This window comes from Artibeus jamaicensis, unplaced genomic scaffold (genome assembly GCF_021234435.1).
Source record: "Artibeus jamaicensis isolate MK-2021 breed Jamaican fruit bat unplaced genomic scaffold, CSHL_Jam_final contig_519, whole genome shotgun sequence".
Classification (NCBI taxonomy): Eukaryota; Metazoa; Chordata; class Mammalia; order Chiroptera; family Phyllostomidae; genus Artibeus; species Artibeus jamaicensis.
In genome coordinates, this window is record NW_026521871.1 from 46,682,501 (window position 1) to 46,709,004 (window position 26,504).

Here is a 26,504-nt window from a genome sequence, read left to right on the forward strand (position 1 = left end):
GCAGATGACATCTAGTCCAATCTCCCCTCATCAAGCACAAGGTCATAGCTCCTTTTTCTAATTCACCAATCCACTGTCCACTCACCCAAGTCACACACCAACATAGCTGTTATCCCCAAAGGACAGGGCATTATTTCAAGTTCTCTCCAAGGTGCCTTGCGGGCTAGTAGTGACCTCAGCCAGCCTGGATGCCCACCTGTGGACCCCGACTCAACAGCACCTGAATGAAGTATAGTCAGTACTACAGTTTCCCTGAGATTTTTTTTCCAAAGCTAACATTCTAAGTGTAGATAAACAATACACATTCAAGTTCTGAGAATTTGAGGATATGATTAGAATTATGAGTTATTTCTAAACAATTTGCCTTTTGGCCATTTATAAGGGTCTCAAGGTACAGCTAAAAGGATAAGATTGAACAAATATTAACAAGGCAGAGAAGAGCCCGTTCCTGTGGATGCCACCATACTCCTGATTAACGACAATAGTGATGTTATATCTGGTCTCCGTATATCTACACTATCTTTGCTACTCTTTTCAAACTATAAATGAACCATGGGTTGGAACTTCACAGTGGGGGGATTTTTGAGGGCTTTGTCTCATGTCCTGAGTGGAAAATGCTTTCATCTCATTGTAAAAAAGAAAAAAAAACCCTGTCTGAATTCATGTTCTCATGGCAACACATTCTGAGATGAAAAGATTGTACCAAACTAGTGCAGAACATCTGGAGGTGCCCTTCTGAAGGGGTCAGTGTTTGACTGCGAGCCAATGGAAGGACAAAATTATATATATATACAATTTTTACTTATCTATATATCAAACAAATTCTTTGCATCCAATGGCATGTTTTTGCTCCTTTGCTCCCTTTACTCATGTTTCTCTGCTGGAGTTACATATTCCTGAATTTCTCGCTGCTGTTCTTCATGCCCATAAAGCCTCTACTCACCCACCCGGTCAGCATGCTTCCCACTTCTCTCAAGCGCCTCTCTGAAGCTCATCAAAGCCACCTCTCTCTCCGTCTTTTTAATTTTCCTCTTAAACCTCCAAAGCTGAGGGTTCCTGACCCTGCTCTTCCTGGTGACTCTAAAGTGATGCCCAGGGATGATGGATATCCCAAAGACTATTTCTAGCTTAGTGATGCTCTAATTATTCACATGGCCCATCCGTCTCATCAATTCCCTAGGGACTCATCCTGAAGATGATTAAAACCCCAAGGAGGTGGTGAAACTCACAGTTTGGATGTTTCAGAAGGCTATGACCCAAATACTGTCATCCTGACACGTCACAAATGTGTGGTTCATGGAGGAGTGTCACTTGGATCAGGTGCTCCAAAAACCATCACTGGGGGCACTCGTGACTCTCGCTTCTGGTAATGAAGGCGAAGCGGGCCGACCCCCTGGCTGGGGTTGACAGACCCACCAGAAAGAAAGCTTGCTAAAAGGCATGGGATTGATAACAAAACTACAAAGAATTATCAGGGAAAAAAGAGCTAGAAAAAATGAAAATTCAGAGAGGTAAGGCTGCCATTTGAGGTTGCTTTCCACCAAAGTGCTTTTGCTGACCTGAGAGGAAAGAGAGAGACTGACAAGCTAAGAAGTACATCCGCCAGCCTCATGGGTTAAGGAGGATAAAAGCTGGATTCCTAGCCCTGGCTGGTGTACCTCAGTGGATTGAGTGCAGGCAGGCCTGCAAACCAAACTACCACGGTTCAATTCCCAGTCAGGGCACATGCCTGGGTTGCAAGCCAGTTCCCAGCAGGGGACGCTTGAGAGGCAACCATACACTGATATTTCTCTCCCTCTCTCGTACCCTTCCCCTCTAAAGATAAATAAATAAAATTTAAAAAATATATATTTTAGTGTGATACTTTTTTTTGTTGACTTTCACTGTGCTATTTGCACCTCATTTCTTAATGACTGCTCTAGGAACTACAATATACCTTATAATTCATTAAAATTGACTTCAGAATATTAAATCCAAGTAAACATGGAAATTTTGTTTCTTCTTTTCTTTCCTACACTTTGTTCTTTATTTTCATGTGTTAGAACTCTGTTATTTACACCAATACAATGTTATAATTATTGCTTCATACCATCTATGTCTTCCTTCTGAAAAATATAAAAAATATTTTTATACAGGCTTTTATAATCATTCATATACATTCAACCCAGTTTTCAGGCTTTTTTCATTATTACCTGTGAATACAAATACCCATCTGATGTAACTTTCTTTCAGCCAAAGAACTTTTTCTACTGTTTTATTTTTTAGGGCAAGTCTTTTAGCAACAATTATTTCCATCTTCGTTTATCAGGGAGTCTTTATTTTGTCACTATTGAAGTGTATTCCTTTCTTTCAGAACTTTGAATATGTTATTATAATAGTCTTTGAACTCCATTGTTTCTAAGGTAAACCAGCCATTAATCATCTGTTTTTCTGTCTCATGAGTCATTTTTCTCTTGCTGCCTTCAAAATGATCTTATTTTTGCCTTTCCAGCAGCTTGACTATGATCTGCTTAGCTGTAGAAATTTTTTAGTTCAAGTTTCTTGGGATTTACTGAGCATCTTTGTACTATCGATTAATGTTTTTCATAAATTTGGGGAACTTTCAGTTATTTAAAAAAATATTTCTTTCTATCCCCCTTTTTCTAGTTTCTCTTTCTGGGTCTCCCATTCCACATATATTGGCATGTTTGATTTTTGTCCCTCTGGTCTTTGAGGCTCTGCCTGGTGTGTTGAAGATTCTCTGTGCTGAATGAGTTCATCATTTCAAAATGTTGAGTTGTTTCTGCTTGACCGATATATTGATAATTACCATTCCTAACAATTGTGCAAGACCATGCCAACAATTTCAGTGGGAAAAAAAGTGTGAACTTAGGGTGTCAACAGTGTGCTGTAAATTGGTTCTGTTTAGTCATGTCAACTCATACATCCTAAATCAGTGTGACTTTTCCCCCAGGTGTAATTTTGAGAAGTATTTTCTAAACCCTTGTTTTGGCTTTTTACCCGTGACTTAGCCTTTCTTGTCTTTGTTGTTTCATTTTCCAGTTAATTCATAAAGTGAGCTGTCATGGACAGTTGGACCCCTGCAAGGCAAACCCAGTAAGCAGTCTAATATCACAGCCATACAATTTATGACCGGGCCAATTATATTTGTTATCTGCACACAAAAGCAACTTCATGCCAGTTTTAGTCTCTATGGGGACTTCAAGTGATCAAAGCTTTCTTCCTTGGACAAGGATGCTTTAATTTAAATAAAATCAACAGGAAGGTGATAGCAAAGAGACTCATAATCTCCAGTTGGCACATAATCTTCATACTCCTCATGAGGAGCCTACTGGCTCTAGGATCACAGAATCTGAAACAGAGAGACCCAAGGGATGACAAACATGAATGAGAGCTGACAGTTCACACACACTCGAAGACAGCTACAAAAGGTTCTTTGACACTAAAAGCAGTTGAAAAGTCAGTCTCTCCATCAAAGACAGAATGTTCCAGTATATTTGTGTGAATCAAGTGCTGTTTGAAGTATTTATCTGCAGAGAAAAATATATTTCTTATAAAAATGCTTATTCCAGACAATCACTCTTCATAATTCAGTAGAATCTTGTACACTCCCTCAGAAAACTTGGATCTGGCCTCAACAGCTTACCCTCCCCCTCTCCTTTTCTCCCATGAAGTATTCACATGGAAAATCTTGCCTTTACAGAACTCACTACATGCTTTCATTCTCTCCATTCAAATTATCCCTCCTCTGTGAAATCTTACTTGGCTCATCCTAATCTGTTAAGAGTCTTCCTTAATCATGTATTTTACAATAATCTCTTTAGATATTTGTCTGACCCAGTAGACTCTGGTACCATGACTAAATCTCCATTTGTCTTTGCTAGCTGGATTTATTTACTCAAGAATATTTAAAATAATTTTAGGTGCCTGTGAGTTTAGAATCTCATAAGTTGGCCATTGTTTTATAATGCCAAGAGACATTTTGCCTCAACTCTGAATATTTAAGGACCAGAAGTTGAATGTTTCTTCATCTATTAGAAGGCATTCTCTTAAGAGCAGAAAATTATGTTTGAATTTTCTCTCTAATTCTAGCACTTACTGCAGGGGTTGATGAAGATGAGGCACTAATTAAATACAGATTGAAAATATGACTAGAAAAATAACTTTAAAACGGGGACCATTAGTATAAAATTGAGTCAGTACCTTTGCCTTCTGAGAATGATGGTCTGAGTTCATACTGTTTATGGAAAAGAAAGAGGAAAAGATAGACTTACTTCTGATTTAGATATTCCTCTGGCAAAAAAAAATGTGCTATGTTGATGTTACAAATAGAAGAGGGAAAAAACAGTGTTCTAAGATGAACTGAAGCTACTTAAATTAGTTTAAAAATTTGAAAGTAAAGTTAAGCTTTCTTGGGAATGTTTCCTTTAATTCCCTAAGAGACTGAATATTTGCTGAATATCTTCATACTACTTTTTTCCCACTTTAAGTTCCTGCAGCAGAAACCATTAGATTGGTTTTAGGTGTTTAACTTGTTGTTCCTATTAGCCCCCTAATATTTAACTTAGCATCAGGGAAACCAAACTGGAAATAATAAGTTGAGGTTTATTTCTGAGTAAGATTCAGTCTTGAAGAAGTAGTTAAGTATCCTGAGGTTTCCTTTCATTTAAGCAAATCATTCATAATTGCATTTCCACTCCTACTTTAAAGTTATGTTTAAGCATTTTCTCATAAGGATCTACGATATCAAATGAATTTAGAAGTTTCAGCCATAACGCTCAGTAATTTAAGATCAGATGTGGCTACTGCAGGAAGGAGGGAGGAGACAGACTCACTGGCTGAGAGCATCTAGATAGTAGGAACTGAGCCAGGAGAACTGTGCTCGCAGGTGCCTCGGTCCATGAGAGGATCAAGGATTAAAGACAAGAAAGAGAAACACGATAGAAGAGCAGAGAAAAATAATGTGGAGGTCTCGCCTGGCGCTTTAATTTTACTTTGCATTTTAAAATCAGAATCAAGAAAGGAGCCAAAAACACAGAGAGGTTTTCATCTTCCCCTTTAAATTTTTCAATGTAGAACTTTGGAAGCTGCTAGAGGCAGCAGCACAGTATCATTCTGGTTTAGTGCCCTGGTTTCCAAAAGCACCACCTCCACACCCCTGGAAATGAAGCAGACAACACTACAGTATGGATGCCTGTCACCAGGCTTCACCTTACATTTCGTTTTACTGCATGTGTAACCTAAACGTGGTATGGTGGAATCACCTGCCTAAGACAGAGTGATGGTTAGCCCTCTGAGTATTTATTTGCCTTTGTTTGGGGGTTGGAAATTTTTTCAGTTAAAACTCTCGAACTCGTATTCTTCTATTTTTTCATAGTGACTGCCATAGAATGGCTGACATTGACACATCACTGAAGGAGTGACTTTAAGGCCAGTTGTGCTATAGGAACCCACTGCCCTACTGTTCAAACAACTGTCTTTTTATTTCTTGGTGATCTCTCTAAGTTATTGTTCTGGTCTGCCTGATTGCTGAAATATTTTGTAGAAAAATGCCTGACTCTTTGGGGAAAAAATATATCAAGTCATGAGAGATTAAAATGCCACAGATCCCCCTGACTGGTGTGGTTTGGTGGGGTGGGTGTCATCCTGTGAACGGAAAGGTTACAGGTTCATTTTCAGTCACGGCACATGTCTGAGTTGTGAATTTGGTCCCCAGTTGGAGGTGTGCAAAAGGCAACCAATCGATATTTCTCTCATATATCAATATGTCTCTCACTGTCTTCTTCCCTTCCCCTCTCTAAAAATAAATAAAGTATCTTTAAAGGACATGGATCTTCTACCAGATATAAAGAAACCAGCACTACCAGCAACTTGACTAGTGAGAGTGAGAGTCCAAGGAATGTGGTTATATTTTAATTATTAGGAACAAAGGATGTTTCAAAGAAGATTAGACAACATGCAGGGTGGAGCAAAACTAAGTTTACAGTTGTTTGTATGGAAAATAATACTACAACTAATACTTAATCAGAGAATAAGCTCTGTGTTTTGTTTATTCACAACTGTAAGCCTCTTCTGGCTCACCCCATAAACATATCTACAGATAAAGCTAACACAAGATGCATAGTGTTCTATGAGATAAAATCATATAATGTTTTTGAAAAACAATGAAGCAGACCTAAGTAAAAGGAGAAACATGCTATGCTCATAAATGTGAAGAGTCAAGTGGAGATATCAGCTTTCCCAACATCAACCCAAGATTTCATCTAATTCCAATACAAAAGCCAATAGGTGACTAACAGAGCTTGACAATTTGAGGCTAAAACTAACATGAAAGCCAAAGTCAAAAATATATATATATAAGCAAAGTACAGAAGGAAAATAACAAAATGGGAAATAAGTCAAAGATTTATTGACAATATAGAAAGACTAATTTTAAAGGCTAATGATTAAAACAGTGTGAATTTGACTTAGTTATAAATAACAGGACCAATGGAACAAAGGAAAAGTCAAGGAATAGACTGATGGCAATGCAACAGATAACCAATCAGTGTTTCTCTCTCACATTGATGCTTCTCTATCTGTTTGTCATTCTCTGTCTCTCTCTCAAAGCCATGAAAAAAAATGTCCTTGGTGAGGATACAGAAAAGAAATAATAAAAGACATATTGACTGAATGCAGGAGATAGGTAGGAAAAACCTGTAAAATGCTGACACTTTTGCAAAACATAATAGTGGTATGAACACATTAGGGGTTCTGGCAAAAACAGTGTAGAACACAATTATCAATCAAAGGAAATTGTACAGGTGGTTCTCCTGATTGCTCTTCAAGTCAATGTTTTCATAATGATAAGAACACCTGTGAACAAAATCAAGGCATTGAGGGGAAACATCCATTAACTGAGAAGATGTTGGAGCAGAGCTGGGAAGAGAATCTATTTCTATTAATAAAGGGTGATACACAGGCACAGGTGTGGGTTAGTAATGAAAAGGAAGTTACTTAGACTTCAAGTTCAAAACTGGGGTCATGCCTCTGACAATGTTGTAGATGGCATAAATAACCAAAATATTTTTTAAATCTTCTTTGGTTTAGGGTTGTAACCTGGGGCCAGTGCTGCCCAGAAGCAACCTCTGAGGAACCCCTGAGTTAAGTTGGGACCAAATATAGCCACTTCCTCTTCCCTGCCAGCACAGAGGACTAAAGCTACCCAAAGGAATGAGAATGGCTAGGAGGAAGGATAATAAGGCTTTCTTCACTCTTCAACTTGTATTTCCTTCATTTTTTTCCCTTTAGCTTCCTTTAGTATCCAGTATCAGTTGGAAGAGTGTGATGCTCAGAATCAAGGACTCTGGAACTACATTTCTCAAGTTCAAATATTGCTGAACACTTCCTATCCCTGCCGATGACTCAGTGCGTTATTTTATTTTTTATTTAATTATTGTTCCAGTACAGTTTTCTGTCTCAGTGCATTATTTTCAGCATGTGTGAAGTGTCTGTATCTCTGCTACCCACCTTCTTCTACCACTATTGTGAGAATTAAATGGCTAATATGGACGCTATTTTTATAGTAACTGGCCTATAGTCAGCGCTCAATAAATGTTAGCTGTTGACCTAAATTTCAAATGTGTGCATTTTATGTACATGTAGGCTATTTTTTTTTAAAGTCACTCATATAAAACTTGTAACTCAGTTTGTTAGTAGACAAGTAAGAAAATGCTGGTAAATAGCAATGCAGGTAATTTTTTATGAATAGTAGAAAATTTAATTGAGTTTATGCTTTTTTCAATATTATGAAGATAGCTTTAAGCTGGATATTCAAGTAAGAAATGATCAAATTATCAAATTACAGTTGTGGATTTCCAAGTAACACATATTCTTTCTTTGTTTTTGTTGTCATTTGCCTAAAGTGTCTGGGTTTAGTTTGCTTTGCTTTCAGCACCAGTTTCTATAAAATATCTAAACTTTCTAATGCACATCAGATGATTTTCAGAATTATTGAGGGAAAAATCACCTTCACATGGATAAAACCTTCACTGGCTTCATCTGAATTTACCATTGTCATTCTTTCCCCCAAATAATCAAACTCAGCCATCTCTAGTGCTTTTGCCCCTTGGTTTATGAGGTTGTGTGTAAAGATCTTGAAAAAGAGACATATTACGTTCCTCCACAAACACATTTTTATGAAGCCAAAAGGAAAACAGAAACAAAAGTACCTGTATTTGGAGGTTCCAGCTCAATATGAGGACATAGGATGCTCCTGAACTCACCTCCTCTCATGGACACACAAAATCTACCGTTACATATGCAACCATCCTCTCTGGGAAGAAGAAAACATCCAGAAGCTTTGTAGGTACCAGATATAACGGGATTATCCTGGCCCAGAAGATAACACAACCTGGTGCAATTCCTGGTTTCCCAGATCACAGATAAAGGGATACAGTGATATATATGTGTGTGTATTTCAAAAAGCAATGGGTCTGGTAATAGTTTTCTGTGCCTCAGATTTTAACTAAGGTTGTCTGTACAAATTGGCACAGCTGCTTTGTGGGTCTCAGCTGAGGTGAAGGAAGCAGCTTTCTGTGTGAGCTCATGAGTTGTGTTGTTTTGAGGGACATCCCCACAGGCCCAGCCTGGAGGCTGCTCCCCCTGGCTCTTCTAACAATTTTGAAAGCCTTTAATTCCAAGAATTACATTCCACGCCTATCCGAGGTGTGACTTTTATCTACAGACTCGGTTCTCACTAATCTAGTGTTTGCCACCAGAAGCGGTGCAGATAAGAATGCCATCCTTTAAGTGCTTTTGGGTGCATTGGTGTTGTGGACTGGTTAACAATAGGGCCTCGGAGAGTAAAAGTAGGTGGAAAGTTAATCGTGAGTTGATTGCAATGACTGCTGCTGTTCCAGCAATGTGTCTTTCCTTAGGCAAATCAGCATGGTCCTGGTACCTGGTGTGTAACTACTGATCAGGAAATGGCTTTCTTCTCTCTACTGATAAACAGAAAATAGCAGAAGCGACAGGCCAGCTTTATGGTCTTGCTTCGGGGATACAGAAACGCCCAGATTCTCATAATTTTTGCTAAGTGAGACAAGCCAGACATAAAAGGACAGATTTTGTATGACTCCAACTTATACAGGGCCCAGCAGAAGCAAGGCCTGCTCGAGTGTGGTAGGTAGGGTAATAAAATGGGTGTACTAATTTGCAGGTTGCATTCGAACATTTCACCTAAAATGTCACGTGGTGTGCTTGAGTGTGATATTGTTCTGTTACAGAATGGCATGCTTATGATTTTGTAATAAAAGATTTTATAATAAGATAGGAGCGTTTTTTGTGCCAGACCCTGTACAAAATATCCAGAATAAGAACATTCACAGAGACTGAGAGTGGATTAGAGATTTTCAGGGGCAGAAAGCAGGGCAAATGGAGTTATTGCTTAATGGGACACAGAGCTGCTGTCAGGGGTGAGAGGACAGTTTTGGACATAAATCATCATGGTGGCTGCACACCATTGCGACCGAAATTAATGTCATTGAATTGTACACCTCAAAATGGTTAAAATGGCAAACTCATATATATATTTTAGCACAGTAAAAAAAATTAAAAAGACATTGGAGTCCTCCTTAGTATCTTATTCTAACCACGTTTAGCCAGAGGGTCTTGCTTCCTAGGCAGTTCCATCTGGAGTCACAAGTGGACGCTCTGCAGTAGGTGAGGGCAAGGTCCTCTCACTGGATTGGGTGGGTGTCCGTGGGTACCATGGATGCTCCATGGGTTCTACAGTTATTTTAACAATCTCCCATTGGAAGAATTCAAAGAGATCCCACAACACAAAGCTGACCACCATGCCAGGCTCCACATTCCAAATTCAGAAAGCAAGGTCATTTTCAGCTTATCAAGTAATTATCATCATATGTAAACTTTTGTGTTCAAAGTTTAGGACTAGAGCTTGTTGAAAGTCACGGCAAATAACGAGTGATGTGCAAGACCATAGACAGAAGAAGCCTTTTGGTTTTGGTCTTATCCACCTGCCTATTAACACACCATATTTTCTGAATCTATTATAGTAAGTCCTCACTTAATGCTGTGGATAGGCTCACTGATTTTTAGTGAAACAACATATCATGAAATCAATTTTATCGTAGGCTAATTGATATAAACAAGAGTTAAGTTCCTATGGAATCTTGGCAATGTTATTAACAGATGGTGGTGAATGATACAATGGTGTTTGAGAATCTGCTGTACTTGTGTGTCTAAGCTTTATTGAAAGAAATAGTCCCTATACTTATTAATAAGCACTCATTTTTGCCAGTAATATTCCATCTGCTATTTCCCACAAGAGGTTAATTCTTCTCCCTCTACGGAATAAAGACACCTGAGGGAGGGGAAACCCACCTATTTACTTTCTTGAAAAGAATCATTTGCGACATTACTGTCTTCCTGCAATGTCAGGAAATAAGAACAATCACCTCTGGCAACCAGCTTCCCTTGAAATTCTGTTCTTTTTCATGCACGTTATGGAATCGTCTCAATTCCCTTTACCTCACATGGAGCAGCTTTGAGGGCAGGTGTGCCAATCTGTATGGGTGTGTCTTAAAGAAGCAGAAGCCTCACCCAAGGACCTCACAGACCATAGTAACAGAAACTTTTCACTTCCTAGGAATCCTGGCACCTGCTGGCCCCTGGTGCAGCCTGCCTCTATGCACTGTCAGCCTTCCAAGTGTGAGTGGGAGATGTTCACTTACTGTGCACACAGCTCGTGAGGGCCTGGGGAGGGCGTGCCTCTCTCCGCAGACAGAGGTCATGCTGGTAATTCTCAGCTTTTCAGTTCCTCAGACACACCGCCTTTTACTGCATGGCAGCTTATTGTAAGAATCAGAGTGAAAGTTACATCGGAATCCAAGAGGTTTGTCTTGGCTCAGTTTCCAATTAAATGCTGTATTTCCCTTTTACATCCTAGAAATGTGATTGATTGTTTGGTTTCAAGAAACAAGGTAAATTAAACCCAGTAGACTCTCTGACATGCTTGTAGCTCTAAGACAGCTGAGGAACAGGTGGTCTAAAACACACAGCCCTTTCAATTAATTTAGTGGACTCACTTGAATTTAATTCTAACTAAACCCATTTAACAGCCATCAAGCTGTCAATCAGAGACCCTTGAGTCACGAGATGGATGGAGCAATAGGATCAAAGTAAAGCAATTATATTTGCCAAGAAGATGACTTTATTTCTTCGAAAGGAAGAGCAACACCAACGGTTGTTAAATTACATCAGCTGAAGTTTGTATTTGTGTGTGAAAATGCTTCCTTCTCCACAGAGTTTTCTGGGAAAATTCACAGAGATGCTCTTTTTTACTTTTATGACCAAATAAAGCCCTATATAATCGCTATCTTCTACCTAGTGTCCATACTACCTTGATTATGATGGGGTGGAAAAGTTTTTTTCTTTAAAAACCAGGCCCCTAGCTTTTTACTGGTACTTGCTGTTTTGAGAACACAAATGTCTCCCATTTTTCATCTATTGCAGCCCTAATACAAATTAAAAACCCTCTAAGACCCAAGGCAAGCCAGCAGAACACATTTGTAACATGTAAGACAAGTGACTGACTTCTGGAAAGTAAAAGAAACCCTTGCACAGCAAAATGACAGGGGAAAAAAAGCAATTAAATAGAACAGTAGGAAAAGATATGAAATGAAAATCCAAATGGCTACTGAGTACAAAGCTAACATTAGCAACCATCAGAGACTCAATGGAAAGTAAAACAGTAGTGAATTCTGGGTTGGTGACACGGGCGTGTCTTGTTTCTAAAAATTTGGCTTTACATGTATGTATTTGTGTGTATGTTTCTTGTCTTCCAATGAGAATTCAAAAGGAATTGAAGAGGAAAAGTGGTAGCATAATATTTAACAAGAGAGACAAGCTTATCCCCCCACAGACTGACAGACATGATATCAAATGCCCTCAGGGCTGGGGGGGCACACGACACATGTCACCGCCTAGTGGGCCTCTGAACTGGCGCCACAGTTCTGGGGGGAGAGCCCCTGGCCCTGGTTAGAGGAACTGGGGATTCTCAAAGGCTAGGACACAACTCCACTCCTGCACATATACCACGAAACGCTCATTTAGGTCCACAAAGGCACATGTACTAGTCAGTCAGCATGAATAACAGGTCTCTGAATCTGATAGGACAATTACATGAGATGTTTCACATCAAGTGCTTGATATTAGAGCCTTTCGCCTACTGTGAACCACGCACCTATTAGCTAATTGGGAAAAGAACAGAAGGCAAAGGGACACACCCAGTTGGATGCAAGACTATATTTGGAAACAGACTACTGAAGTATATATGGCTCCACTAAATCCATTTTTAGGTGTAAATAAAAGATTTTTCCCTTGAGTTCTAGGCTTGTGAAGGAAAATGGGAGGAGGAGGAGGGGGGATAAAACAAAAATAAATTACTGACAGAAGAATAAGTGCCTGAGAAGAGTGAATGAAGCCTGGAGCCACAAGAAGTCATTGTGGGGAAAATGGAGTCAGTCAGGCTCCCTGGCCCAGATGCCCAGGCACCTAAGATAAGCAGTATTGAGAAGATAACCACGACCTCGAGAACCTGCCCGCGTGTGCAGAATCACGCTTTGTTACATAATATCTTGGTGCCCTGCTGGCTTTGTGTGCACTTAGTGCCTAAGGGAGCCAGGACCTCCCCACAACCCCACCCGCAATGCGACACCCGGCTTGCGGTGGGCGCGGATCACCCCACCCCAAAATAAAGGCCTGTCAGACATCCCCACGGCTCTGCAAATTTTCCCCCATTTGCCTGATCCCATGTGAACCTGTCTGGCCTTGAATGGTTGCAACACAGTCATTCTGGGTGACACAGATGATGATGATGGCCTGAAAAGCCACCAGGGCAGACAAGGACTCATGAAGGGACGGGGCAAGCAAAGAAAGTCTATTCGGCTGACAGGAAGAAATAAGACCCTGAACTGACTGCAAGTTAATGATGTTCAAGCTTCAGAGTTCCCCCCTTGCATGGGCCCAGCCAAGGGTCTGCACCTCACCTTACATTCTTCTTTATAAAGATAACCTCCCCGAATTCTATAAGCCTATGGAGAAGCCCAAAGTGCCCCATTTCTGGCCTCTACTCTAAAGATAAGCCTTGCTGTTGTTTTTTCCCGCTGTGGTTGAGAGTATAGACATTGGAGATGCTATCTGCCCAGTGGTGTCATGCCCAGACCTTTGCTGGAGAGATACAGTGGCCCAGGGATCAGCTAACACTCCCATAGTTTCATTTCCCCCTCCTTATCAGAACAAAATAAATGCTGGCAGGGCTTACCAGAGAGCGAATTCAGAGCAGCAGCAGCCTAGACGGCCCAGGAGAAGTAAGTGTCTTCCTCCTCAGCCCTGCACGGGGTAAGGGAGGCAATCAGGGGTGCTACAGTCTCTCTGACACGTGTAGCTTATTGAATTAATTACACAGTTCAGCTTTCACCTGTATGCCTGGAAATAGCATCTAAAAGGAGGAGAAAGCCTTTGAAGAGGACCCCAATAGGTCACTGACCAGATTCACGTTTAGTCTCGTAAGGATGAATTGCTTTTCTACCTCGGGTTGCATAAGGAGACCTGTAAAGCCTATTGCTACATTTGGGCTGAGATTTTCAGCATCCTGCAGACCTAGTGACCTGTTTGGCCCCTGCAAGTTCTTATTATTGCACTCAGTTAGCTAAATAAACGTGTAATCTGTAACTGCTGACATAAATTACCTATTTCACAGCCTGCTCCAGAGCATGAAAGAAAGCATGGAGAGACAAAGAGATTCCTTCTTGTAATTCCATCCACTGCGGGCAAATTGATGAAACAGCTTATGCAGCTCATTAATTGAGCTGACCCCTGAAGGGTAATGCACAGCATCTCCAAGGGTCCAGCCAATCAAAGCAAGCAGATGCAGATGCAACCTGCTGGACTGCAGCTTGATTTAACAGAATTTATTGCTGTTTAGAGTCTTGCTTCGTTGTCAAAACTCGGGTCTGTATCAGCCTCGTCAGCATTATCAGGGAGGTTAAGATGCAGATGTCTAGGCCCCACCCCAGACTCACTGGACAGAAACTGCAATTAACGATCCCCACATGGTTCATCGGCACCATAAAGTCTGGGAAGCACTGGTTTACAAGACGATTACAAGCACTGGTTTATTGAGATGATCAGAAACTCCCCGCAGGCCGTCTGAAATCTACACTCACCATTGGTATTTGCAAACTCATGCAGTGCATTCATTTATACAGGATCTGCAATCAGACCAAAGCATATAAAATGCTTGTTCAACCTTTACTGACTGTATACCCTTAGGTTATCAACATCTGTGGCTTCAGTTTCCCTAACTATAAAGTGAGAGGATAATATTACTTTCTTCATAGAATTGTGGTATGCCTGCCAAGCTCAGAGAACGCAGCCTGCACCAAGCCCTCAACATAAGTTTGCTTTGAATATTAACCATGATATGAGGACAGAGATGCTAACAGCATGATTTGGGAATGGATAACTGAATCCAGTGACCTCCACTGACAGCCGTGGTCATATGACTGCTGACCTTCTACCTACCTCCTCCTGGCTCAGTTCTCTGCAGGAAACACAAACTCCCTCAGTAGCATTGTTTGAATCCTAAACATTCACTCCCCTTGCCTTTTAAAGCAACTGTGGGATTAGCTCTTTTTTCTAGCAAGCTTTTTTTTTTTCTCTCTTTTTGAGGAGTTGCAGCTTTCACAGGTAGGCCAAAGTGGAAAATGTGCTGGTCTTTGGACAAATTATTTGCAATTCAGCAACACACAGATTCTTGACTGGACCCTCTCCGTTTTTAAGCATCTCAAAGGAGCTGATGCAGAGGGGAAAATCCTAAAACATGTGTTTTTTTTCTTTAATTATTCTAGTAGAAATCTGCTTAACCCAAAAGCCACAGTTTCTCAAGTAGTACATAAAAAGTTACATCTGGAACCAGGAGGGTGTGGGCAACTTCCTGACACACTCCACCCCAACGATGTTCATAAAGGGCTACCCCTTGTTCCCCCAACTGTTTGATCCCACTTTCTCATCTGGTTCCTTCATATCCTTTCCCTTCCAGAAAATAAACAAGCATTATTTAAAATGTTTTAATAATGGAGGCCCCAAATGAGGGAGGTGGGAACATTAAAATAAGGACTGGGTATGGGTAGAAAGATTTCCAGTTTACACAACAGCGATAGGAATAAAGTTTACGACTCCAGTGATAGAAAATTTCACAAAGACTCCAGGTTCAAGAAGAAAGCCAGAGCATACATATTCCCCCCATTCTTCCTAAGGACCCAAGGGGTGGGGGTGGGGAATACAGAAGCAAAATAAAGAATAAACAATATGAGCTCAGGAAGAGGAGGATGCTGGAGAGGCCACCAATGTGTAAGCAATTGCGATAAAAGTTTCAAAGCCTAAAAACAGTCGGAGTGTTGACACAGGGAACAGGCAGGGTAACCGCAGCCTGCAGTGTGTCGGGAGGGATGTATCTGCTGGAGGGTTCTAGAGGCAGGGACATACACCGGCACTCTCGCAGAGTGCCCTGCATCTGTGGGCAACACCACTGGCCCTACCGCAGCTCCGGCAGAGAGAGGGCTCCTTGGCATTTTGTGGAAAACAAACCGACAAAAGACAGGTCTTCTGGGGAAAACTGAGTTAAATGACAGCAAAAAGCTAGGGATGTTAATTCCTCAAAAAACAAAACAAAACAAAACACTTCTCGTTTTGACATTTAGGGCATTTGCACCATGATAGCCAGCTCCATGTCCGCTCGCTCTTCCTCTGCAGCTGCTCCATCCCGCACCCAGTCAGACCACTCATGCAGGAGGCCTGGCTCAGCGTCTCAGAGCAACACCCGGGTCCCCAGGTGTTAATGTATCAGATGAACAGACAATAGGTGAAGAGAACAAGAGACAAAATTTTAAGAGAAGAGAAACAAGGGGGAAAAGAGCAAAATGAAATAAAATAATAAAAATAAGCAAGAATCCAAAACAGAAAAGTGTGTGTTTGAGGAGTGTTTTGGGTGACACTCTGAAGAGGTGTAAAGTAGTGGGCTGAGTACTACACTCGGAATTGCACTTGGCCTCCTGCCTGGAGCAAACTTAAATGCAAAAGGCCTTATTAGAAAGATTAAACAGCATATTTCATTAAAAAGAATTTCAATTCACTGGAAACATGCAGTAAGTCTTAATTTGTGAAGTCTCAAGTTACAGGAAGAAAACATATAAAATTTACGGGAGAAACCGACATAGCTACAATCAGAGTGGAAGATCTCAAAACATTTCTAGATTCTACCGAACTTCAAAGAGATCACTTTTTACACATTGTGAGGCCTTAAGCTAGTAAAGATAAAATCAGGATAAAGAAGTAAAGTGCCTAAGACTCAGAAATAAAGAAATAAAATGAACTGTATTCACATGTACTATGATTGTGTACCAGAAAATCTAATTGATTAGAATTGTACAATAAACTAAGTTAAAACACAGTAGTTTTTTTTCTACAAAGCTTCAATAAAGAATTTTAAAATGTAACATTTAAAAATGCTATTTAAAGTAGAAAAATATATCAAATGCCTAGGAATAACTCTAACAAAAATGTTCTCAAGACAAATACATAAAACAATAAAGGTATTAAAAAATAAAAAGAACTAGAAAAAATGCACAAAATATTACTGAGCTATTGAAGAAAACCAAAATAATTAAGGGAACATGCCACATCCATTGCTAATATAACTCAATATTAGAGAGCTATGAATTTGATATATATTTTCAATTACATCCTGAGTCAAAATCTCAGGCAGTATTTTGGTGGAAATGGACAAAGTGGTCCTAAGTTTTAGATGGAATCACAAATGTCCAAGAAGCCCAAGGTTCAGATTGGGAAGTAACATATAAAACTGTCTTTGCAGATGACACGCTATATAGGAAGTCCTAAAGAACTGACAAAGAATGACGTCTATATAGAAAGTCCAAAGAATTGACACACACACAAAAAAACCACAAATCTCTCTGGGAACCAATAAACCAGTATAGTGAGGTTGCAAAATATAAAGTTAATATGTAAAAGTTAACTGATTTTCTTTATACCAACAATTAAAAGTGAACCTTGAAAGTAAAAACACAGTATCATTTACATTAACACCCTAACAATTTAAATATGTAAATGTAAATCTTACAAAATATGTACTGTACAGTATCTACTTGAGGAAAACTAAAAAGCTATTATAAATAAAATAGAAAGGAACTCAGCAAATGGAGGTATATGGCATGTTCATGGATAGGAAGATTCAATATGGCCAAGATTCAACAGGCCACAGGTACAAGGGGACTGTTCCATTGTGGGGAACCATGCAGGGAATAATCAGAAGATGCTGAATGGGGACACATCAAATCAGGGTGATGATCTGAGAAAATTAAACTGTTCGTGACATATAAAATTAATCAGAGACAATGCAAAAGCTTCCTAAAACTGTACTGGAAACAAAAGTCAGCAGAGACAAATACGAGAAGATGGTTTTTGAGATGATTGAGCGCGGCTGGTGAGAAGGAAGCACAGGACTCTAAGATTTACATTTAGTGGGGTAGCTTGGGTATCTCTGCTCCCAAGTCCCTAGATCAGATTTCAGGAAGCAGAAGGAATAGTTCTGGTAATTGGGCATTGATTTTCATATCTATCTCAGCTGGTCAGATAAGAAGGACCAAGTCACAATAATTTCTAGAATTAAAAACTTGCCACCACACCATGCTTGTAATAGATGCATAACAGAAACTTGATATAACCATGTGTCACTAATTTTTTAAAAATATTTATTCATTTATCTTTAGAGGGGAAGGAGAGAGGGAGAGAAACATCAATGTATGGTTACCTCTAGTGTGTCCCCTGCTGGGAACTGGCCTGCAGGGAACTTGCTTACAACCCAGGCATGTACCCTGACTGGGAATTGAACCGCAATCCTCTGGTTCGCAGACCTGCGCTCAATCCACTGAGCTACACCAGCCAGAAATTTTCTATGGCTATATGAACAACCTAAAAATAAATTCCTAGGGATGCTCCGCGCTGGTCTCTGTCTAGCTCAGTATGGCTTTTTCTGAGTTCAATTCACCTTTCTTTGGACTTGCCCCTGGGCGAAGCCAGCTTCCAGTTTTTTATTTCAAGTCTAAGTATTTGTCTTCTGTGTCTGTTTCATTTGTTTGATTGTTAAATCACCCATTCATTCTTTATTCAGACCCAATAGAATTGCAAATGGTGCTAATGGAATTGAAAGATGGAACGGACCTAGTCCTTTCCCAGCAAAGGTCTACTCTTTAGTACGTTACATCCCACCAGACAAATACCACGGAAGATAATAAAATAAGTCTCCCCTCATCACACTTTCAAAGTGTTCTTCCTGACGTTCCTACGGGATACTTCTTGCATTCCTTTCTCACATCTTTCCTTACTTTTCATTCATTGTTTCTCTGTTCACTAGTACTGTCACTGATGGTGAATGTCACATTAGAGTCGGTATCATGAGCTGATGAGAAGGCATTTCCTCCGCTGCTTTAAGTAGCAACTTTTCCAGCTGAATTATCTCTTTTGGTCTGTGCAAACATTCTGAGAGGTAATTCCCTAATTTCAGTTAAAGGAAAATGCCAAATGCAGTCTGTTCTCATGATATTTGTGTAGCAGCAGCTTTTCAGAGAACATGTACACTTGGCAGTTTTCATCTCGGAAGATAAAAACTAAATAGATACAGTATTGCATTAGACAAAAATATTGAGAATACCTGGCAGTGAACAGACACATGATCATGTAGATACACTTTGAAGGTAGGGTTGCAAAATTCAGCAGCCACCAGCGGGACATAGAGCACAGAGAATCGGAAGTTACGAGAGGAAGGCGTAGGCTGTTGAGCTTTTACCTGCCTGTGATCCCAAGGGCGCATGATGTCAGCAGCTGCCCACAACTAGCGCTGCTCTCCTTGACCACCATCTATGTTGCAATTTCCATGCTCAGTTGTGCACAACACAGGCCAAGTCAGTTATCCACAGCATGAGCAGCCTGGCTTCACCCAGTTCCAGAACACTTCTCCGGCATTCTGGTCCCAAAATGTGCACACCTGAATGCTGATACATGTCAGAACGAATGAGAACCAACTGGCTCTAACTCTCCAAATTGGCCCTGTAGGAGGGCAGAGAGGCTCACTGTTCAGAAAGCCTTATTTTTTAGAGTCAGCATTTCCCAGGAAACAGAATAGTACAAAACAAAGCTAAAACAACTGCATCCTTCCTTTGCATACAAGTGGGGTCAGAGTTTTGGCAATTGATACATTACAATTGCTCTCAACTCTCTTTCTGCCCATTCATCCCACCTCCAGAGATCCAGTACAGGCCCTCATCATTTACACTCTGGACTCTGACTACTCCCACTGCTAACTCTTCTTCCCACCTCCAGCCCAAACCAACAGAGCAGCCTCTAATACACATCTGATCCCCTGTGGCTCCCCATTGCCCTGGGGGTAGCATTCAAATTCCTCTGTGTGGAATACAAAGCCTGCCACCATCTGATTCCAAGCAATGGTTCCTCCTTCTGGCTCTAAACTTTCTCCAGCCTGCTGTGGTTTTTCCTCTGTCCCCCATAGGCTAACTTCTGGAGACCCCTACTCCTCTGCCTTTACTCAAGCAGTTTCCCTGCCAGGAACCCCTTGTACTTTCTTTACCAGACATCTGTGTCCTATATTATCCACAGTTTTAAATTGCTTTCGAGAGTTGCCCTCTTTCAACAAGTTTTTGCCTATTTTTAATCTACTTTCCTTAAGTTCCCATGACATGACCCTGTCCACTTCTTCCCTCTCCTCCTGCCTCCTCTCCTCCTCTTACAAGATCACTGCTCTGTGGTCCTTCCTTTACCCCTAGTGCAGGTCTTTGCCCATCGCTTAGGCCTCAGCCTGCCAACCATTATTGCAGGTGAGTCCCAGGCAAGTTGAGACCCCCTGTCTTACCGCATGTTAATTCTTCTTTCACACACATGTCACACCCAAAGTGAACAAGCAGCGGTATGGTTTCAGTCTGCCCACTAGACTTAAAGCTCTGCCAGGGTCCGGGACAGTGAATGGTCTTCACTTCATGTGGAAATGGCCTGGACTTGTGTGGCGCTTGGTAGCTGTTGACTAGTTATTGGAAGGCAACAAACTGCCTAACCATAATGATGTAAATGAATATTTATACCATTGAAATAAATACAATGTTTAGAAATATTATTTTTATAATAAAACTGTATTATAACATAATGACAAACTGCCAAGCTGACATCATTTTCTGTACAAAATGTCTTACTTGAAAGGACGCATCTTCATGAAGAATCACGAGTTGGGGAAAATTTAAAATCACGGGAGAAAAGGCATGTTTTGATTTTTTAAATCTCTGAATTATCCACTCTTAGGAGTTCTATTTATTTTAAATTTATAGAATTTGACATGCTACTGTCCTTTGTGACTGCTGCTTAATGGATATAATAAGAATAATTTTCTTATTCATGTGTAAATTTTTGCTAAAGTATTTACAACATTGCTATCCATGTAATTATATTAAACATGTTTTGCTAATATATGATTCGTATTTTCATTTGACTTATCCAGTAGTTATAAATGACACCCAAAAATACATTTACTCAAATACACTTACTCAAAGTTCACCATTTCAACACAAACGATATCAGTAGAGGCATCTGATTACATTTAAGCTTCTGACACAGTACCAGCTACATTTTAGTCAATTAGTATAATCCTAGTGTTGACTGAACAAGTTCCATGTGCTCTACATAGTTTCTTATGAGAAAATATTTGCTTCATCTCCTATTTCAGAATGGAGTCTCTTTGAAGATAGGGAGGTGTTAGATATTGTTGTCACAGCTATCGTTTTTTGAGTACATCACTCAGGGCAAACACCAGTGAAGGTCACAGAGTCCTGTCTGGACTTCAGGCAAAAGGCTAACAAGTGTCATTGTTCGCACTCTCTCGGCATCTTGTGGAGAGACGTCATCAGGCTGGGTGGTAGCTGGGTGCCATGTGGGACTGTGCTCCAGTCCAGGGTCCTAGACTCTTCTTTTTTCATGCAACAAGCGTACGAGCAATACTGCATGGGTGCCATGCACTCCCAGTGGAGTTGAACTGAGATATTAAGAGGTCTGAGAAGAGACACAGATGGTTTAGGGCAGTCCCAAGGAATGCCAGGCTCCCTGCACAGCACATGGAAAACTTGGGGGCCAGGGGTCTGCAGGAAATGGCCCTGGGCACAGACCTTCCTTCTAGAAGGAGCCCAGCCCACTAAATGTCGGCAGCCAGTGGGGCTGGGGGAGCCCTGAGGCAACTCATCAGACATCCTGGCTGCCGTCACCATGCACATCCTCTCTGTTCACAACCCCTCCCTTGTTTTTTCATGATGACCACAGTGAGCTGAGGCTCAAAATATTTTTTCTTTTTTTAATGAACTGAATGAATGGTGACGTAGCAACCTGACTTATTACCCAATTAGGAAAAATTGCCCTTTGAGTAATAATTAGATAAGAATAGGAATTTTTTAAACACCTGCTCTTTTTGGGTGAGTGTCAGCTCAGACCTGTCAAATCACCAATTCTTACACCACTCCTAAGAGGTGGGTATTATTGGCCCCCTCTAAAAACAGGAAAAGGAGAACCAGGTTAAATAAGTGATCCAAGGTCTCAATGCAGAAAAAAGGCAGTTTTGTCTGAATCCAAGCTCTATTTGCAGGACTGATTTTTCTGTGGTTCCCTTCAGAGTTATCAAAAAATAATTGTTTTTATGAGAACTATGCAAAGTGTTTGGATCAATTATTTAGAGTTACCTGCAGGCCCAAGACAATGGGTCAGTTGCTTTATGCCTCCTTACCCTCATCTGATTCATCACCAGTGCATTATCTGCTCAACTTCTAACTAAACCACAAACCAGAGGTCAAATGTTTTTAATTAGTAGAATCTACTTCTAAACTAAAGAATAAATCTGCAGCCCTATCATCCCTACTCCATACACAAGATGCCCTGGAACATATTGTGGAATACTGGTGCTTCGTAGAACATGGGATTTGAAAGCCACTGCTTTAGCCAGGAAATTGCCTATGGAAACAAATGAGCATGCCCAGCTGGGAGTTTTGTAGTTTTCCCAGGAACTCAGTCTCGGACAGAAGGCCATGCCATCTAGGAGAAGTGATGGCAACTCACAATCCCTTGGGCTGTGCAGCAGCAAAAGAAAGACATTTGCTCCAAAAGTTTCAACTCACAAAATGGGAGGCTCACCTCATTACCCCGGATGCCTGTTACTGCAACTCAATTGTAGGGTGTACAAATGTTGATGTCATAAAAATTATGCTCTCTATATATCATGTTGAAATTGAACTAACTTCACCCTGACAACACACTGTTCCGAAATCAGATGGATTTGCAGCTTGGCTCCATTTGTCTTTCTGACCCATTACGGGTGCATTTATCATCAAATGAACTTAGAACAAACGACCGGCTGCTGTTGGCCCCAGCGGTGGATGTGATGAGGTGCGGACATGAGTTGGTGAGTCTCGCCATGGGGCAGAGACTCTACAGACACAGAGGAGGCCAGAAAGGGTCTCTGCACGAGGAAACTAAGGGACTTAGCAGAAGCCAGATATCCAAACAGAAAATGAAATTACTGAATAAATGTAACCTTTTTATAGTGTTTTTGCTGATCTAGGGTGGCAAACACAGCTCCTTTGGGGGGTTTATCTGTTTTTTACTTTTGGTAAACAACAAGGACCAGCCTACAGGTATTATCCTGTATCAATGGATTTTACTCACTGAATTTGTCCAAACCAAAAAAAAAAAAATCAAATAAACATCATGACTGTCTTTATTATTGGGAGGTTAGAAAAAACAAGAATTTTGTGATACCAACGTTGCCTTAGTCCTGACTTAATATATGAAATGCAGCAAAGCTATCCACCCCCTTCAACTTGGCAGGTTAACCAGACAGTCTTTTGAGAGACTGTAAGGTCAGACATTATCTCTCTAAGGGCCCTTCAGACATCACACCCATCCAGTCCCTTTCCCATTTGAAACAAATCACAAATGCATCGACTCTCCTATTCCTAAGAATCATCTGGCTTCTTCTTTCATAGCCAAACAAAAAGCCAACTCTTCATTCCTTCTTCAGAACCTTATCCTGGATTCTAAACCTTGGCTTCTCTTTTAACCCTCATCTAAATCTCCCCTTTCAAACAAGAGCAGGGTACACTCTCAGGAACTCCATGGATGCCCTGAGGTTCCAAACTGTTTAGGGTGGGCAGGCACTTGCCCAGAGTTCACGATGTTATGTCAGAAGCATCGATGCAAGATAGAGGAGACTGCATCTAGGCAGACTGCCTGCATCTCAGATTCCAAGGTGGAAGCTAAGTAAGTAGTACAAGCGAACTCTGGCAATAAAACACGAGGAAGGCAACCCTACGTGGGATATCTCCACCCCTTTTTAAAATGAAATGTTTTTATGTTTTCTCATGTCTCTTCTTACCGAACACTAATCTCATCAGGGAGACTCCAATCTCATGACCTCATATCCTAATTCCCTCACAATGGAGGGTTAGGGCCTTAACATAAGAATTTACGGGGGGGGGGGGGGAGGTATATCCATAGTCTATAACAGTCTGTAACCTTGTACTGGCTACGTAATAATGCTGAGACTATAGAAAGAGAAATAATAATGCCTTCCTCAAAGACCCATCTTAAAGGGTTGATGTGATGCTTGAATGAAATCCTGCAGAAACCGTGGGCCTCATACACAGCAAGAGCTGGAAAAATACATTGCTCCCTCTCGTTCTCTCTGGAAAATGTATAGCTACTTCTTTCTGGGGTGGTAGTCAAAGAAAGGGGTGAGTAAAACCTGTAATGCCCAGGGAAGCATATACATAGTCTCATTTCTGGACACTTGTGGCTTCAACTCTCGGTCCTTCTCCTGGAGTGGCCTCTTATAAAGGGATCCGTGCCCAGAGGATGCCACCATGATGTCACGGCATCTGGATACAAGGACACCTGTCTTTACTTGTAACCATATTTTAAGAAGCTTATAGACAGATGTGGGAACTTCTAGCAGGGTGTCCAACTTTCTGGCGTCTCTGGGCCACACTGGAAGAAGAAGAGTTGTCCTGGGCCACACACTAAATAGATACATTGTGACACATAATCACAAAACATCTCATAATGTTTTAAATAAATTTATGATTTTGTGCAGGGCCACATTCGTAGCCATCCTGGGCTGTAGGCCGTGGGTTGGACACCCCTGTGAGCAATACGAGCAGGTTAGGAAAAGTCTAGAAGCCATAGGAATGGGTGAACATACTACAGGCAAGGTTGCTATACTTAACAAATAAAAATATGAGAATTGCAGTAAAATCAGAATCTCAGATAAAAAATAAATAATATTTCAGTAGAAGTATGTCTGAGATTCAAATCCAGCTAGTATCCCTGTATTTAATCTGGCGATTCTCTTGTTGCAGACAGGGCGTACCCATGAGACAGCAATGGAACATCATAGTTGGGAATCCATACCTGCATTTATACTTGAACAATAGGAATTGCTGGGTATAAAAATTTTGGAGCGCGCAACAGGAAAGTTAAAGATTAGGTGCAGTATCTGGGGAGAATTCCTCTGCTTTCTGTAGAGAAATCTATCCACACTAATGTAAACAAGGAATAAGTATTATCACAGAACTTCCTAATATCTGCAGCCTTTAGCCCGTGGTAATCTTGGGATTTAACCTTAGCATCCAGTCTTCCCAAACCCACAGTGCCCACTGCAGTCTGTTCTCATTTCTCACCATGGCCGATCCAAGTCAGGGGCACTATTGTGATCCTTCTTGGACTCTTCTTATTTACTTTCTAATGGAGTGAATCTGACATTATTCCTTTTTTCTTCATAAATAAATGATGAAGTCCTTCATTAGAAATTCCTTTCAGTCTGTGGGAAGACAGCAACCTTCTCAAATTTCCAATTTGCCACACAGCTTTCCATGAATATATTACAGGTCATTACAATATAAATTTCCGAACATGATCATGTAAAGAAACGACCTTTATTTTGCAAATTCTATTTGGGATACTGCCCACACGGCTCAGCTTTTCTCTGTCCCTGAGGAGGAGAAAAGTAAACTGGGAGGAGACATGCTATTCAAAGAAACTAAGTGAGGTACGTACCTAAGCTACCCTTTGGCTGCCCCAGTAAGTGCTCACACTAACTGAAATTGCAAAATTAAACTCTGGTAAATGAAACGTTTCCCTCCTCCACTTACCTGAATCCATAATATCCAGAGGGATCCACACAGACCAGCTACTGACTGGGCAAGACAGGTAAACAGGGTGAAAAAAGTCACACAACTCCGCCATAAAGAAGTGGGGAGGGCCACACATTTTCTCCTTCAAAAGCAACAACAGAGTTGGGCAACGCGATCAAAAGCAACCATTGCAGTGCTCAGGAAATTGGTCCAAGAGGCGAAGCAAACGAGATGCATCCATTCCCGAAACATTTGAATTACTTCCTGTAAGAACAGAGCATCCTTGTCCCATACTCCCCCCCCTCCCACTCCCCACTTCCTGGGGTCCTTCAACCAGGACGGGACAAGTGGTGACCACCAGCAGCTCTCCTTCCACTGCTGACAGGGGCTCCCTTAAGTTAAACAGAAGCCTCAGGGTTAAGGAATCAAAACCAGAGGCTCCCCTACCGTACAGTCAGTCCTGTTTGAGACCGGGAAAGGGTTCGTGGACTAGCCAGTTACAGAGCGCTCTGGAAGATGAGCCGGCAGGAGAGGTTCTGCTTCCCTTAGCAGGTTAAGCAGAGCCCGTGCTCATGCAGGACAGGGCCAGCATGACAAAGGGGGCCGATGGCCAAAGGCTCCGGGAGGTTTTCTGAGGTCAAGGGTATAGCTGTCTGAGATTGGCCGATGTGACGGCGACACAACTCGATAAACTTTCTGAAAATAATTGAATTGAACATTCGCAGTGGGTAAATTTTATGGTGTACAATTCAATTTAAATAGAGCTGTGAAGAATTCACATGACACTTAAAAACACGTAACAATTCAAAAGCAAAGTCCCAGTCTAATTATCTGAATAACAAGTGAATCCAAAGAAAAGATATTAACAAGATAGGCGCCATTTAAAAGATTTAAACTAATAGATACATTAATTTTAAAGTACAATAAAAGCATTAATTCTAAATATTGTTGTATTAGAGAAATTCAGGGATAGCTCTGTCCAATGTAACTTTTTGCAATGATGGAAATACATAGGTGTTCAGCCCAATATGCTGGTTCCTGTTCACAATATGTTTGTCTTTGCCTACTTGAAATGCAGCTAAAGTGATTGAGAAGCTAAGTCTCTAATTCTCATTTATTATAATTAACTTAAATTTAAGTAGCCATTTTTTTTACCAGTGGCTTCTTATGGAAAAGCACAAGTCTAGA